Below are 16,922 nucleotides of genomic sequence, written 5' to 3' on the forward strand. Positions count from 1 at the left end.
TCTTGAGAAGAAGTTAAGATGGACTTGCAGGAAGCCGTATTTGACAAGGAAGTATTTCGTGAAGAACTTAGGACCCAGAAGTTGAAAGTAGCCAAACTGGAGGAGCAGAACCACGAGAAACCGGAGATTCATCAGGAACTAGACCATGGTTCATGCCAAGGATGTTGAAAACCCAGAAGTTTGGAACACAACTCCAGAAATATTAAAGGATGTCACTAGAGACTTCGCGTCAACAGAGATCTGGCATAGGAACTTGAGAAGGACAAGCATTATCAGAAGAAGCCATCGGTGACATGAACAAGACTTGAAGAGTTTGATGACGTTGAGATCTATAAACCATTAGAAGACCCAACCCCTATTATATACTTACGTTAGATGCAACGATTGTGAGCTGTCATTTGTTTGTTGTTTTTCCGACAGCCACAGTAAAATCTGCCTTTTCAAAAACTTTTGTTTGTATTGTGTGTATCCCTCTCTATCTCTCTTATCCCACCCAATACCCTTGGACCCAATAGAGGATGAATGGAGATGAGCTCGTATTTTCTGGACCGATGAGTCAATTGGAGACGGACCAATGGATTCAGAACATGGGGATCACATGAAGAATAACCCTATATCCGGAAAGGATATGACCCAACATGCTCTACAGTGCTTTGAAAAGAGGTGCTGCTACTTGGTGGAGGATGTACCAAAACATCAATGGATGGAAAAGAGTAACCACTTGAGAAGAATTTAAGTTGACTCTAAAAAGGTCTCGTCTTGTGTCCCAGAAGTTGAGGCCTTATGGAAAGGATATGAAGAAACCTTGTGCATACAAGCTTTGTGGAGAAATAGGACACAACCATAAATAAAACAAGGACGAATACCCTCATAAGCGGGGGATTACCAAAGGAGTTAGCCGAGGATCTCAGGGAACTTCGGTTGGAGATTGTTCCCAAAGGTTTTGTTGCAGCAATGGAAGTTCAGTCTACATTGTTGGGAAAGATTCATGAAGCTCAGAAGTATGACAAAGAGATTACTGAGATAAAAGAGAGGATGAGCAAAGGAAAGGCCAAAGGTTTTCGTAAGGATGAGCACGACATCTTATGGTTCGAGGACCATGTATATGTTCCCAATAATGCAAGGATCAGGAAGTAAATACTTCAAGAGGCTCATGACTCACCATACCCGATTCGCCCTGAAAACACCAAGATGTATTTGGATTTGAAGGAGAGTTTCTGGTGGAATGGTATGAAGAAGGATATTGCGGAGTATGTAGTCGTAGTGATGTATGCCAGAGAGTAAAGGTAGAGCATCAGAAGCTAGCAGGATTACTACGGCCTATGCTGATACCCGAATGGAAGTGGGATAAGCTTGGCATGGATTTCATTACCGGATTTCCCAGAACCCGATCGGGATATGATTCTATCTGGGTAGTAGTTGATTCGCTTGACCAAAGTGGCTCACTTTATCCCAGTGAAAACCACCTATACAAGTGCGAAGTTGGCCAAGATATATATAACCAGGATCTTATGTCTGCATGGAGTTCCGAGGACCATCGTATCTGATAGAGGAACATAGTTTACCTCAAAGTTTTGGAATCAGCTGCACCAGACTTTGGGTACTAGGCTAGAGTTCAGTACAGCCTTTCATCCGCGGACAGATTTATAGACCGAGAGAGTCAATCAAATTCTGGAGGACATATTGACAGTGTGTGCGCTAGATTATGGATCTAGTAGGGATGATAATCCACCTTACGCGGAGTTCTCATACAACAATAGTTACGAAGCCAGTTTGAAGACGGCCCCCTTTTGGAGCTTTGTATGGGAGAAGGAGCCAGACACCGTTGATGTGGGATGAAGTTGGAGACCGTCACTTATTTGGACCAAATGTGATCAAGGATCCAGAAGAGAATGTTAAGTTGCTTCGAGATAGACTGAAGGTAGCTCAGTCCTGGCAGAAGAGTTATGCAGACTCAAAAACGCAAGGAGGAAGTCTATGAAATTGGAGACAGAGCATGTCTTCATGTGTCCCCTCTGTGAGGAGTTAAACGATTTGGAGTTAAGGGGAAGTTAGCCCGAGATTTTTAGGACCATACCGAGTTTTGGAGCGTATGGGAGAAGTGGCCAACAAATTGGAGTCACCCGAAGGACTGTCAGATGTTCATGATGTGTTTCACGTTTCCCAGTTGAAGGAGTGCCATGCAGTGATGGCCAATATTCCCCTATAAGGACGCTTGACCCTGGAAAGGATAATGATGTTCCACGAAGCAGAGTATGGACTTCATAAGTATAATTTTTTTATCTCGGTATGTGGCAGAATATTTGAGATACGAGTTTGGCCTTCATATAAAACAATGTGGAATAATTTCACAGCTCAGGCCACATGGAAGACCACAACATAATGGTGTGTTCGAACATTGTAACCGCACTTTATTGGATATGGTGCGACCTATGATGTATCTTACCGATTTACCACTATCATTTTGGGGTTATGCATTAGAGACAGCTGCATTCACTTTAAATAGGGCACCATCAAAATCTGTTGAGACGACGCCTTATGAAGTGTGGTTTGGCAAGAAACCAAAGTTGTCGTTTCTTAAAGTTTGGAGCTGCGATGCTTATGTGAGAAAGTTTTTCAACCTGATAAGCTCAAACCCAAATCGGAGAAGTGCGTCTTCATAGGATACCCAAAGGAAACTGTTGGGTACACCTTCTATCACAGATCCAAAGGCAAAATCTTTGTTGCTAAGGATGGATCCTTTCTAGAGAAGGAGTTTCTCTTGAAAGAAGTGAGTGGGAGGAAAATAGAGCTTAATAAGGTAATTGTACCTTCTCCCGAATTGGAAGGTAGTTCATCACAGAAATCAGTTCCAATGATTCCTACACCAATTAGTGAGGAAGCTAATGATGATGATCATGAAACTTAAGATTAAGTTACTACAGAACCTCGTAGGTCTTCCAAAATACAGTTCGCACCAGAGTGGTACGGTAATCCTGTTCTAGAAGTCATGTTACTAGACTATGATGAACCTATGAACTATGAGGAAGCGATGATGAGCCCAGATTCCGCAAAATGGCTGGAAGGCCATGCAATTTGAGATGGGATCCATGTATGAGAACAAAGTGTGGACTTTCCCGATGATCGGCAAGCCATAAAAAATAAAAGGATCTTCAAGAAGAAGACTGATGCTGACGGTAATGTTACTGTCTACAAAGCTCGACTTGTTGCAAAGGTTTCCGACAAGTTCAGGGAGTTGACTATGATGAGACTTTCTCACCCGTAGCGATGCTTAAGTCTGTCCGAATCATGTTAGCAATAGCCATATTTTGTGAAATCTGGCAAATGGATATAAAAATTGCATTCCTTGAATTGATATTTCTTAAAGAAGAGTTGTATATGATGCAACCAGAAGGTTTTGTCGATCCAAAGGGCGCTAACAAAATGTGCGAGCTCCAGCGATCCATCTATGGACCGGTGCAAGCATCTCGGAGTTGGAATATACGCTTTGATGAGTTGATCAAAGCATATAGTTTTATACAAACTTGCGGTGAAGCCTGTATTTACAAGAAAGTGAGTGGGAGCACTACGACATTTCTGATAAGTATATGTGAATGACATATTGTTGATCGGAAAGCATAAAGGAGTATTTGAAAGGAGTTTTTCAAAGAAAGACCTCGGTGAAGCTTCTTACATATTGAGCATCAAGATCTATAGAGATAGATCAAGGCGCATGATAAGTTTTTTCAATGAGTACATACCTTGACAAGATTTTGAAGTAGTTCAAAATGGAACAGTCAAAGAATGAGTTCTTGCATGTGTTACAAGGTGTGAAATTGAGTAAGACTCAAAGCCCGACCACGGCAGAAGATAGAAAGAGAATGAAAGTCCCTATGCCTCAACCATAGGTTCTATAAAGTATGCCATGCTGTGTACCAGAACTATTGTATACCCTACACTGAGTTTGGAAAGGGAGTACAATAGTGATCTAGGAGTAGATCACTAGACAGCGGTCAAAATTATCCTTAGTAAGGACTAAGGAAATGTTTCTCGATTATGGAGGTGATAAAAGAGTTCGTCGTAAAGAGTTACATCGGTGCAAGCTTTTACACTGATCCAGATGACTCTAAGTCTCAATCTGGATACATATTGAAAGTGGGAGCAATTAGCTAGAGTAGCTCCGTGCAGAGCATTGTAGACATAGAATATTTGCAAAATACATACTGCTCCGAATGTGACAGACCCGCTGACTAAACTTCTCTCATGAGCAAAACATGATCATACCTTAGTACTCTTTGGGTGTTAATCACATAGTGATGTGAACTAGATTATTGACTCTAGTAAACCCTTCGGGTGTTGATCACATGCCGATGTGAACTATGGGTGTTAATCACATACATATGTGAATATTGGTGTTAAAACACATGGCGATGTGAACTAGATTATTGACTCTAGTGCAAGTGGGAGATTGAAGGAAATATGCCCTAGAGGCAATAATAAAATTGTTATTTATATTTCCTTATATCATTGTAAATGTTTATTATTCATGCTAGAATTGTATTAACCGGAAACTTAGTACATGTGTGAATACGTAGGCAAACAGAGTGTCACTAGTATGCCTCTACTTGACTAGCTCGTTGAATCAAAGATGGTTAAGTTTCCTAGCCATAGACATGAGTTGTCATTTGATTAACGGGATCACATCATTAGAGAATGATGTGATTGACTTGACCCATTCCGTTAGCTTAGCACTTGATCATTTAGTTTGTTGCTATTGCTTTCTTCATGACTTTACATGTTCGTATGACTATGAGATTATGCAACTACCGAATACCGAAGGAACACTTTTTGTGCTACCAAACATCACAATGTAACTGGGTGATTATAAAGGTGCTCTACAGGTGTCTCCGATGGTACTTGTTGAGTTGGCATAGATCGAGATTAGGATTTGTCACTCCGATTGTCGGAGAGGTATCTCCGGGCCCTCTCGGTAATGCACATCACTATAAGCCATGCAAGCAATGTGACTAATGAGTTAGTTGCAGGATGATGCATTACAGAACGAGTAAAGAGACTTGCCGGTAATGAGATTGAACTAGGTATTGAGATACCGACGATCGAATCTCGGGCAAGTAACATACCGATGACAAAGGGAACAACGTATGTTGTTATGCGGTTTGACGAATAAAGATCTTCGTAGAATATGTAGGAGCCAATATGAGCATCCAGGTTCCGCTATTGGTTATTGGTCGGAGACGTGTCTCGGTCATGTCTACATAGTTCTCGAACCCGTAGGGTCCGCACGCTTAACATTCGGTGACGATCACTATTGTGAGTTTATGTGTTTTGATGTACCGAAGGTAGTTTGGAGTCCCGTATTAGATCGGGGACATGACGAGGAGTCTTGAAATGGTTGAGACGTAAAGATTGATATACTGGAAGGCTATATTCAGACATCGGAAAGGTTTCGAGTGATTCGGGTATTTTTCAGGGTACCGGAGAGTTACGGGAATTCGCCGGGGGAAGTATTAGGCCTTATTGTGCCATACGGGAATAGAGGAGGCATGCCAAAGGGAAGGAGGCGCCGCGCCCCCATGGGTCCGAATTGGACTAGGGGAAAGGGGGCGGCACCCCCCCTTGCCCTTTCTTACTCCCTCTCTCTTTTCTCTTTCTTCTCTCCTACTCCGGAAAGGAAAAGGGGAATCCTACTAGGACTTGGGAGTCCTAGTAGGACACCCCACACTTGGCGGGCCCCCTCTAGGGCTGGCCTCCTCCTCCTCCCTCCTTTATATACGTGGGCAGGGGACACACCAAAGACACAACAGATACACAAGTTGATCATTGATCTTTTAGCCGTGTGCGGTGCCCCCCTCCACCATAATCCACCTCGGTCATATCGTAGCGGTGCTTAGGCGAAGCCCTGCATCGGTAGCTTCATCAACACCGTCATCACGCCGTCGTGCTGACGGAACTCTCCCTCGAAGCTCTACTGGTTCGTGAGTTCGTGGGACGTCACCGAGCTGAACGTGTGCAGATCGCGGAGGTGCCGTACATTCAGTACTAGGATTGGTCGATCGTGAAGACGTATGACTACATCAACCGTGTTGTCATAACGCTTCCGCTTACGGTCTACGAGGGTACGTAGACGACACTCTCCCCTCTCATTGCTATACATCACCATGATCTTGCGTGTGCGTAGGATTTTTTTTTGAAATTACTACGTTCCCCAACACTACTTTCCTCCCACTCACTTCTTTCAAGAGAAACTCCTTCTCTAGAAAGGCTCCATTCTTGGCAACAAAAATCTTGCCTTCGGATCTCTGGTAGAAGGTGTATCCTTAGGGTATCCTATGAAGACGCACTTCTTAGATTTGGGTTCGAGCTTATCAGGCTAAAGCCTTTTGACATAAGTGTCGCAACCCCGAACTTTAAGAAACGACAGCTTAGGTTTATTGCCAAACTGTCGGGGATATACCCCGCGGTATAAAACGGCCGGAAATATGACCCGGCCGGGCTTGGCGGTTTACTTGAGACCCTTCTGACACTTGGCAATTCACTGGCGACCCACCCTGACCAGACGGTTTACAAGCAACCTGCCTATGACTCACTGGTAACCCAGCGGGCGGGACAAACGGATGACAAGGCCCAAGGCCCAAAAGGCTAGTTTATGTTAATGGTGGGCTGGTGTAAGAGGAAAGTCGTGAGGAATATTTACCTTACAAGGAGTTAAGACCCAGACTTGTATCCGGTTTGTATTAGAAGGTAGACTAGTCCTAATCCTAACAGGACTCCACATGTAACCCGCCCCTTCAACATATATAAGGAGGGACAGTGATGTAGGGCGGAACCCTAGCGGACGATCTTTCACGTTTGGAGTGGATCCTATGGAGAAACACGAAGAACGCGCGGAAGAACACGAGGGAAATCACGGGGAAAATGAGAGAAACACTCAACCGACAAGAGATCGATCACACAAGGTCTAGATCATCGAAGCACGAGTAGCACGAGATACAAAGTCAACAACAGACGATACACGAGTAACCGTTCTTCTCCGTGAGGAGGTCTTGATGGTCTTCTCCGGATGGAGGCCTTGAATCCGAATGGATCTTCTCCGAGGAGGCAGGGTCCCTCACATGGAGTAGATCCGGTACAGATGAGCAGTGCTCTATCTCAAAATGAGCTAACACAATGCTAAGTCTCAAAGTGAGGAGGAGGAGTCCTATATATAGGCTAGGGGGCGAAGGGGTACATGGGCTTAGCCCAACACGCGCGCGCAGGCGCTGGCCGGATGATCCGGGGGTGGAGCCAGATGATCCGGGCTGGTCCGGATGATCCGGGTGGAGGCCCAGATGAGCTGGAGGCGTGGCTGGTGGCGGTGCAGGGCCGAATGTTCGGCTGGGGGTCCGGATGTCCGGGCAGGGTCCGGATGATTCGGGACGTCGTCCGGATGATCCGGCTTCAGGTGAGGTCTTCGGGTGTCTTCGGTGCGCATTAGCCGGATCGTCCGGACCGGGGTCTGGATCATCCGGGCTCTGTCCGGTTCGTCTGGGCTGCCGTCCGGATCGTCCAGCCAGTCTGGAACTTGGCGCTTTTCCTCTTCGTCTTCACGCATGTCTTCCGCTTCTGGTTCTCCTTGCTTCCTAGCTTCTCCATGGTCAACTCCTTGGTACCTAAGTATGCATAGCGTTTCCGTTTGTGGTAGTAACCATGTCTCATGTGAATCGAAAGGGAGTTGTGAGAGGAGTGATGTTACCTCGGTTTCAAGAGCTCTTGCACGTGCTCGAGTCATAGGTCCAAGTGGTGTTGTAGGGGATGTAGATGCGTCCATGGGGATGATCATGGGATGATCCGCATCATCTCCCCCCTCCCTTGGGAAAGATCCAACCTCGGATCGAAATCTTCATCACCATGGTAAGGCGAGAGGTCTTTGACGTTGAAGATGTCGCTCACGTTGTACTTGTCGCTTGGTAGGTCGATCTTGTAAGAATTGTTGTTGTAGCGTGATAGCACCTTGAAGGGTCCATCGGCTCGAGGGAGAAGTTTGGACTTGCGTTCGTTGGGGAAGCGGTCCTTGCGAAGGTGTAGCCACACGAGATCGCCTATGTTGAAGATCATGGGTTGCTTGTTGACGTTGAGCTTGGTCGCTAGTCGTTGTACTTGTCGCTCGATGGTGTTCCTTGTATCCTCATGCATCTTCTTGATGTATCTTGCTCGTGCACTCGCATCCATGTTGGTGCGCTCTTATAGAGGAAGAGGTAGAATGTCCAATGGGGACAACGGGTTGAAGCCGTAGACGACCTCGAAAGGGGACTTGCCGGTAGTCAAATGTCTTGCACGGTTGTAGGCGTACTCGGCGATGGGTAGACACGCCTCCCACTCCTTGATGTTCTTCTTGATCAACACGCGAAGTAGAGTGGAGAGCGTCCGGTTCGTCATCTCCGTTTGGCCATCGGTTTGAGGATGGTATGCGGATGAGAAAAGAGCTTGATTCCGAGCTTGGCGCATAGCATCTTCCAAAAGTAACTCACGAACTTGACATCACGGTCGGAGAAGATTGTCTTTGGTACTCCATGGAGGTGCAAGATTTCCCTACAAAAGAGATTTGCAACGTGTGAAGCATCGTCTATCTTGTTGCAAGGAATGAAATGTGCCATCTTAGAAAATCGGTCCACAACAACAAACACGAAATCCTTTCCATTTTGAGTTCTAGGCAAACCAAGTACAAAATCCATGCTAATGTCTTCCCAAGGTTGATAAGGAATATGAAGAGGCATGTAAAGACCATGGGATTGAGCTTTAGACTTAGCTTTGCGACATGTAGAGCATCGGTTGGTGAAGCGTGAAACGTCGCGGAACATCTTGGGCCAAAAGTAGTTCTTGGAGAGCGTGGCGAATGTCTTGTCGCGTCCAAAATGTCCCATGAGTCCACCTCCATGAGCCTCTTGCAAAAGGAGCAAACGAAGAGAACCTCAGGAATGCATAGTTTGTTAGCTCTCATAAGATAACCATCCTTGATGTAATATTGTTCCCAAGATGTATGCGTCAAGCATTTAGCATAAGGAGGAGCAAAAGATGGATCATTAGCATACAAGTCTTTTATGTGCTCAAAGCCAATAACATTCAACTCAAGCTGATGTAGGGCGTAACTCTAGGTGGACGATCTTTCACGTTTGGAGTGGATCCTACGGGGAATCACGAAGAACACGCAGAAGCACAAAGGGGAAACACGGGGAAAACGAGGGAGAATCACTAAACCGACAAGGAATCAATCACATAAGTGCTAGATCACCGAAAACAAAGAGTAACTCATGATCCACAATCAACAAAGGTAAGGATACAAAGGAACCGTTCTTCTCCGCGAGGAGGTCTTGATGGTCTTCCCCAGAAAGGGGTCTTGAATCAGCTTGGGGGATCTTCTCCGAAGAGGTCGTGAACTCCGAGGAGAAGTATCCAAGTGGATGAGCAAGGCTCTCACACAAATATGAGCTAAACCAATGCTAACCCTAGAACGTACGGGATGAGGGAGTATATATAGTCAAAGGGCGAAAGGGTACACGGGTCACGGCCCAAAGGAGCTGCGCGCAGGCAGAGGGCGCCGGATGTCCGGGCGACGGGCCGGATGTCCGGGCGCTCACGAGGTGCCGGATGTCCGGGCTGGAGGGGCCGGATGTCCGGGCCAGTGGAGTTGACACTTCTGTGCACTTGAGGGACGACTCCAGATGTCCGTTTGGAGGGGCCGGATGTCCGCGGCTTCGGGAGACGCCGGATGTCTGGGGCGAACGCCGGATGTCCGAGATGTCGGGGAAAGCTTCTGTGCTCCATGGACACTAGTGTCGGATGTCCGGGATTTAGGCCAGATTTCCGGTGGGGGCCAGATGTCCGGGCTGGATGCCGGATGTCCGGTCCCTATAGCTTCTTCTGCAGATGCCTGGCCTTGTGGATCTCAAGGGGCCGGATGTCCGGGGTCCTGGCCGGATGTCCGGTGCCTGGAGGCTGTCCTTGCCTTCTTCCATGGGTTCTCTTCTTCCACGGACTTGGGGTCTTGACCATCTTCACGTGCATCCTCGGGAGGGTCCTCTTGGTGCCTAATCATGCACAACATTCCGGATTGAGGTAGTAGCCATGTCTCGAGAGGATCATATGAGATATCATTAAGGAGAGAAGTCACCTCGGTCTCGAGAGCTCTAGCAAGTGCTCTAGTCATGGGTCCTCTTGAGGCTTGGTGAGGCGATGGAAGGTCCATGGGGATGTACGAAGGATGCTCTGCATCATCTCCCCCCCTTGGGAAAGATCTGACCTCAGATCGAAATCCTCATCACAATGGTACGGGGAGAGATCAGAGACGTTGAAGATGTCGCTCACGTTGTACATGTCCCGTGGGAGATCGATCTTGTAAGCGTTGTTGTTGTAGCGTGATATTACCTTTAAGGGTCCGTCGGCTCAAGGGAGAAGCTTGGATTTGCCTTCGTTGGGGAAGCGGTCCTTGCGAAGGTGTAGCCACACGAGGTCCCCAATGTTGAATATCATGGGATGCTTGTTGACGTTGAGCTTGGTCGCGAGTCGTTGTACTTGGCGCTCGATGGTGTGTGTTGTATCTTCATGCATCTTCTTGATGTAGCTTGCATGGGTACTTGCGTCGAGGTTGGTGCGCTCTTGTAGAGGAATAGGTAGAGTGTCCAATGGGGACAACGGGTTGAAGCTGTAGACGACCTCGAAGGGGGACTTGCCGGTCATCGAATGTCTTGCACGGTTGTAGGCGTACTTGGCGATGGGTAGACACTCCTCCCACTCCTTGATGTTCTTCTTGATCCACACCCGAAGTAGAGTGGAGAGTGTACGGTTCGTCACCTCCGTTTGGCCATCGGTTTGAGGGTGGTATGCGGATGAGAACAAGAGCTTGATTCCGAGCTTGGCGCATAGGGTCTTCCAAAAGTAACTCAAGAACTTGACGTCGCGGTCGGAGACGATTGTCTTTGGTACTCCATGGAGACACAAGATTTCCCTACAAAAGAGATTTGGAACGTGTGAAGCATCATCTATCTTGTTGCAAGGGATGAAATGTGCCATCTTAGAAAATCGGTCCACAACAACATATATGGAATCCTTGCCATTTTGAGTTCTAGGCAAACCAAGTACAAAATCCATGCTAATGTCTTCCCAAGGTTGATAAGGAATATGAAGAGGCATGTAAAGACCATGGGATTGAGCTTTAGACTTAGCTTTGCGACATGTAGAGCATCGGGTGGTGAAGCATGAGACGTCACGCAACATCTTGGGCCAAAAGTAGTTCTTGGAGAGCGTGGCGAAAGTCTTGTCGCGTCCAAAGTGTCCCATGAGTCCGCCTCCATGAGCCTCTTGCAAAAGGAGCAAACGAAGAGAAGACTCGGGAATGCATAGTTTGTTAGTTCTCATAAGATAACCATCCTTGATGTAATATTGTTCCCAAGAAGTATGCGTCAAACACTTAGCATAAGGAATAGCAAAAGATGGATCATTAGCATACAAGTCTTTTATGTGCTCAAAGCCTATAACATTCAACTCAAGTTTAGTGACAAGCGTGCATATGCGTGAAAGTGCATCGGCAACTACATTTTCCTTACCCTTAATGTACTTGATCACATAGGGAAAAGATTCAATAAATTCACTCCATTTGGCATGATGCTTGTTCAACTTAGTTTGACCTTTTAAGTACTTAAGCGTTTCATGATCGGTATGGATGACAAACTCATGAGGTCTAAGATAATGTTCCCAAACATGTAGCACACACACTAAAGCATACAATTCTTTGTCATAGATGGGATAGTTAAGTTGAGCACCGGAGAGTTTTTCACTAAAATATGCAATGGCTCGTTTTTCTTGCATCAAAACTCCGCCAATTCCGGTACGACTTGCATCACAATGAACCTCAAAAGTTTTGTCAAAATTGGGCAAAGCAAGAATCGGAGCATGAGTAAGCAAAGACTTGATCTCATCAAAAGCGGTGGATTGCAAAGATCCCCAAACAAAAGGAGCATTCTTCTTACTCAAGGCATGCAAAGGAGCGGCAATTGTGCTAAAATCTTTCACAAAACGACGATAAAAACCCGCAAGACCAAGAAAACTACGCACTTGTTGCAAATTGGTGGGTTGTGGCCAAGTTTTAATTGCTTCAATTTTAGTTTCATCAACATGGACACCTTTGGAAGATATAATGAAACCCAAGAAAACCACTTTGTCAACACCGAATGTGCATTTTTTTCATGTTGGCATAAAGAATTTCCTTGCGAAGTGTTTGTAAAACAGCCCTAACATGATTAAGATGTTCTTTCATGGTTTTGCAAACACAAGAATATCATCAAAGTAAACCACAACAAAGACTCCAATATAAGGGCGAAGCACATAATGCATGAGACGCACAAAAGTACCGGGAGCCTCCGATAAACCCATAGGCATAACTAACCACTCATATAGGCCAAATTTGGTTTTAAAAGCAGTTTTCCATTCATCACTCTCTTGAATGCAGATTTGGTAATAGCCACTTTTAAGATCAATTTTTGAGAAAAAGTTGGCTCCACTAAGTTCATCAAGCATATCATCTAAGCGAGTAATGGGATACCTATAGCGAACGGTAATAGCATTTATAGGTCTACAATCGGAACACAAGTGGAAACTTCCATCGGGCTTAGGCACAAGTATAACCGGAACGGCACAAGGGCTTAAGCTTTCACGTACATGACCGTTGTCGATTAGTTGTTGTACTTGCCGTTGAATCTCCTTGGTTTCTTCGGGATTGACACGGTATGGAGCTTTGTTTGGAAGTGGCGCTCCGGGGATGAGGTCGATTCGATGCTCAATGCCTCGTAGAGGGGGTAGACCCGGAGGTAGCTCATCAGGGAAAACATCTTGGAATTCCTGCAAAAGAGATTGAAACACTAAAGGTAGCTCATGAGAGGTGTTAGTGTTAGGTTCCCCATCCTTGCACACAAGGACAAAGTGCATCACACTCGATGGGTTCTCACACACTTCTCTCATCTCACTTTTTGTGGCAAATAGTATGAGGTTTTTCTCTCTAGGCGAAGAGGCGCTCAAGTTTGGCTTGTGGCTCTCACTCACTTTTTGGTGGATCACTTTCTCACTCTTATCTCTATGATAGGTGGCTTGCTTGTCGGCTATCACTTGACTAGGAGACAAAGGTCGTAGAACATATTCCTTTCCTTTCATCTTGAAGCTATAGTGGTTGGTACGCCCGTTGTGGAAGACACCACGGTCGAATTGCCATGGTCGACCAAGAAGGAGGTGGCAAACGGTCATTGGGACCACATCACACTCCAAAGTGTCCTCATATGCACCAATTTTGAAGGATACTTGGACCGTATGCTCGACTCGTATAGTGCCGCATTCACTTAGCCATTGCACCTTGTAGGGGTGCTGGTGCTTCCTCTTTACTAATTGAAGCTTGGAGCATAGTTCTTCACTTGCCAAGTTGTGGCAAGTACCTCCATGGATGATGACCTTGACTGATCGTCCATTGATGCCGGCCTTGGTGTGGAAGATGTGGCATCTTTGGTCTTCTTCTTGTTGATGTTGAAGAGTCAAGACCTTGGAGACAACGAGAGCGGGGCTCGTATCTTCATCACAAAAGACTTGATCATCTTCATCCTCGTTCACGCGCCGGTGCATGGCCACTTTCTCAAGAGCTTCCATTTCATCTTCACTCATTGAGTCGTAGGTTCCATCGTCGTTGAGGATCATGGTGCGCTTGTTTGTGCATTCATACGACTTGTGGCCTCGGCCGCCGCAAGTGAAACACTTGAAGGAGCTTGTCTTGATGGTCTCATCGGTCGGAGTAGAAGACGAAGCACGCGGCTTGAAGTTGCTTGTAGTAGGAGGAAGACGACTTGAACTTGCCGAAGTTTTCTTGTAACTTGACTTGTCGTCGTTGCTTGGAGAAGGCTTGGTTGATCTCGAAGTTGGAGTGGTTGTTGAAGCTTGGTTATTGGAGAAGCCATAGGTCTTGGATGAGTACTTGGTGTACTTGAAGTCATCTTGCACTTGACGTTCTGCCTTTGTAGCTTGATGAACGAGCTCAATGAGGTTGGAGTAGGGTTGGAAGTCGGCGATCTTCTTGATGGGATGATTGAGTCCATTCAAGAATCGTGCCATTGTTTGCTCATCATCCTCCGTAACATTGGCTCGAATCATGGCAATCTCCATTTCCTTGTAGTATTCTTCAACACTCTTTGTTCCTTGTTTGAGGAGTTGTAGCTTCTTGAAGAGATCGCGGTTGTAGTATGTGGGCACAAAACGTGCTCGCATGACATCCTTCATTTGAGCCCAAGTGGTGATTGGAGGTTCACCTCTTGCTTGTCGGCGCTCAAGGACTTGTTCCCACCATATGAGCACATAGTCTTGGAACTCTAGTGATGCCGCGATCTTCTTCTCTTCCTCATAGTTGTGCAAATGAAAGATTTTGTCAACCTTCAGTGCCCATGAGAGGTACTCTTCCGGATCATTGCTTCCATTGAACTTGGGCATTGTGAATTTGAGCTTGCCATAGCGTTGCTCTTCAATGTGTTGTTGGCGATGGTGATGATGACGCCCTTGACATGGAGGGTAATCATCCTCATGTTGTTCTTGGCGTGGAGGAAGTCCATTATCAACTTGCTCTTGTTGACCTTGAGGTTGAGGTGGAGCTTGATGAGCTTGTGGAGGAGCTTGTGGATCTTGACGTTGGACACGCGGATGGTAGTTCCTCTCTTGGATTTCTTCTCTAAGGGCTTCCTCTTGATTGCGCCGTTCGCGATTGCGGTTGGCGATGGCTCGACTTGATTCTTGAAGGGCACGTTCTGCCTCAAGAGCTTGTGCTTCTCGTTGTTGTTTTTGAAGACATTGAGCCTCGGCGTCTTGTTGCTCTTGGTGTAGACGCGCTCGTTCTTCCTCTTGGCGCCGTAGTCATTGTCATTCTTGAGCTTGAGCAAAAGCGACTTGGTTTGATTGAGGACGAGGGACTTGCTCATCGGCTTGCTCTTGTGAATGCTTGACGTGTAGCGGGTTGCGAGATGCATGACGGTCTTGACGCGCGGCTCTTCGAAGAGTGTTCGAAGACGGAGTACTTGAGTCGGAAAAGGAATCATCGGAGTGTTGACTTGAGTGGCTCCGTCTTGAGTATGACGATGTAGAAGGAGGACGGTTCACCAACAAGGCACGGATCTCGTCCATTCTTCCATTGTTCTCTTGCTTGTGCGCGTCGAGCTTGTTGTCGAAGTAGTCTCTTGTACGTTGCTCGGATAATCGCAAGTCGGTGGCGAGGTTGTCGATGCGGTCGTTCATTGCTTGTTGCTCTTGATGCAACGCTCGTTGTGCACCAAAGAGGTGGCTCTTGGTGACGTATGATGACATGTCGTCGTCTTGCTCGATGAAGAGTGGGTTGGTAGAAGTACTTGGCCTATCCATCATTTGAAGCAAAATGTGAGTGGTAGAAGGAGAAGAACTTATACCAATGTACCATTGACCGATGTTGATGATGAATCAAGTTCACTCAAATGCGGACAATGAAATAGCACTATTGGTACCAATTCTTGTCGGTTCTCACACCTACACAAGTAAAAGCCTATGGTGGAGCTTGGTTAGGATGGTGGCAAAAAATTTGATGCAATTGAAAGCGAGATTCAATAATGTTGGAAAAGATTCACAAATTTGCAAATGCAACAAGTAGACCAAGCAAGTAGGGGTACACGGAAACACACACGCAAATAGATAAATGGGATTGTGCAAACCAAAAGTGAGCCAAAATGTGGAATCCATGAAAATGCTCTTGTTGCACAATACTAGAGAGACGCTAGCACGATTACACAATAGGCGGATACGGAGCTTGTGCACAACCTACTAGGCAAAAATGCAACGATCTCTATCCCAAGTATGCTATATGTATGGTATTTCGGTGCTATGATCCAAGAAGATCTTATATGACAATCTTAATGTAGTATGATGCTATGGTTCTTGCTTATAAGCTCTTTGCTTATCTTTCCTCTTTGCTTAAAAGCTTGGGTGGCTCTTTCACTTTTGAGCTCTTTTCTCATGCAAAACTTCACGAACCAAGATATCAATTGCGTATGCTATGACAACTTTGTGACACACAAGTTAATTCCAAGATATGGACCACGGTGTTATGGTATGTATGCTATGGAGTATGATCACTAATGTGCACAAGTCACGTTGCCGGCAATACTCAATGGCTAGTCTTGATGGGTAAGCTACACAAAAGTAAGGCCATGTGGGGTATCAATGAAATTGCGAGTTAGGACAAAGATGTCATCGAAGTTACCGTCCTTGGCGATGTTGAGTAGTCGATGGAGGTTAGCGGTGGTGATGGTGACGTCGAACCGTACCTATATAGCCGAAACACAATAGGACATGGGAACCACAACTCAAAATCTCAAAGACCAAAACATGTCAAAATCGACATAGGAGGTAGCGGTGAGCGGTGGTGGTGTTTGTGGAAACGTTGGGAGTTTGCGGAAGTAATCGTGGGCACCGGGGCAAAATTGGGGGAAAGTATGCGGAAATGGGCGTGGGGAATGGAGTTACTGCTTCCAGGGGCCGGATGTCCAGGACAGCTGTCGGATGTCCGGGGCGCCGGATGTCCGGTGGACACGGGGCGGATGTCCGGGCTCTGGATCGGGGACGAACACGATGAACTCCACAGGAGAAATTGCAACTCCAGGGCAAAATTCGGACAAATTGGTGGATGGAAATCGCGGGAGAGATGGGGAAAAGCTAGATCAACCTGATGCAAAGCAGATCCGTGGATCAAATCCAACAAAACATCATCACACCAACATATCACAAAAATAATAATTTGGGGGCTATTTTTGGTGGGGATTTTCGGATTTAGGACGAAAACAACAAAATCAAGCTAGAAAAGAGGGGTAGGGGCTCCAAAACCGTGATCAACGTGGCTCATG

Source organism: Triticum aestivum, chromosome 6B, assembly GCF_018294505.1.
Source record: "Triticum aestivum cultivar Chinese Spring chromosome 6B, IWGSC CS RefSeq v2.1, whole genome shotgun sequence".
In the NCBI taxonomy this organism is placed as follows: domain Eukaryota; kingdom Viridiplantae; phylum Streptophyta; class Magnoliopsida; order Poales; family Poaceae; genus Triticum; species Triticum aestivum.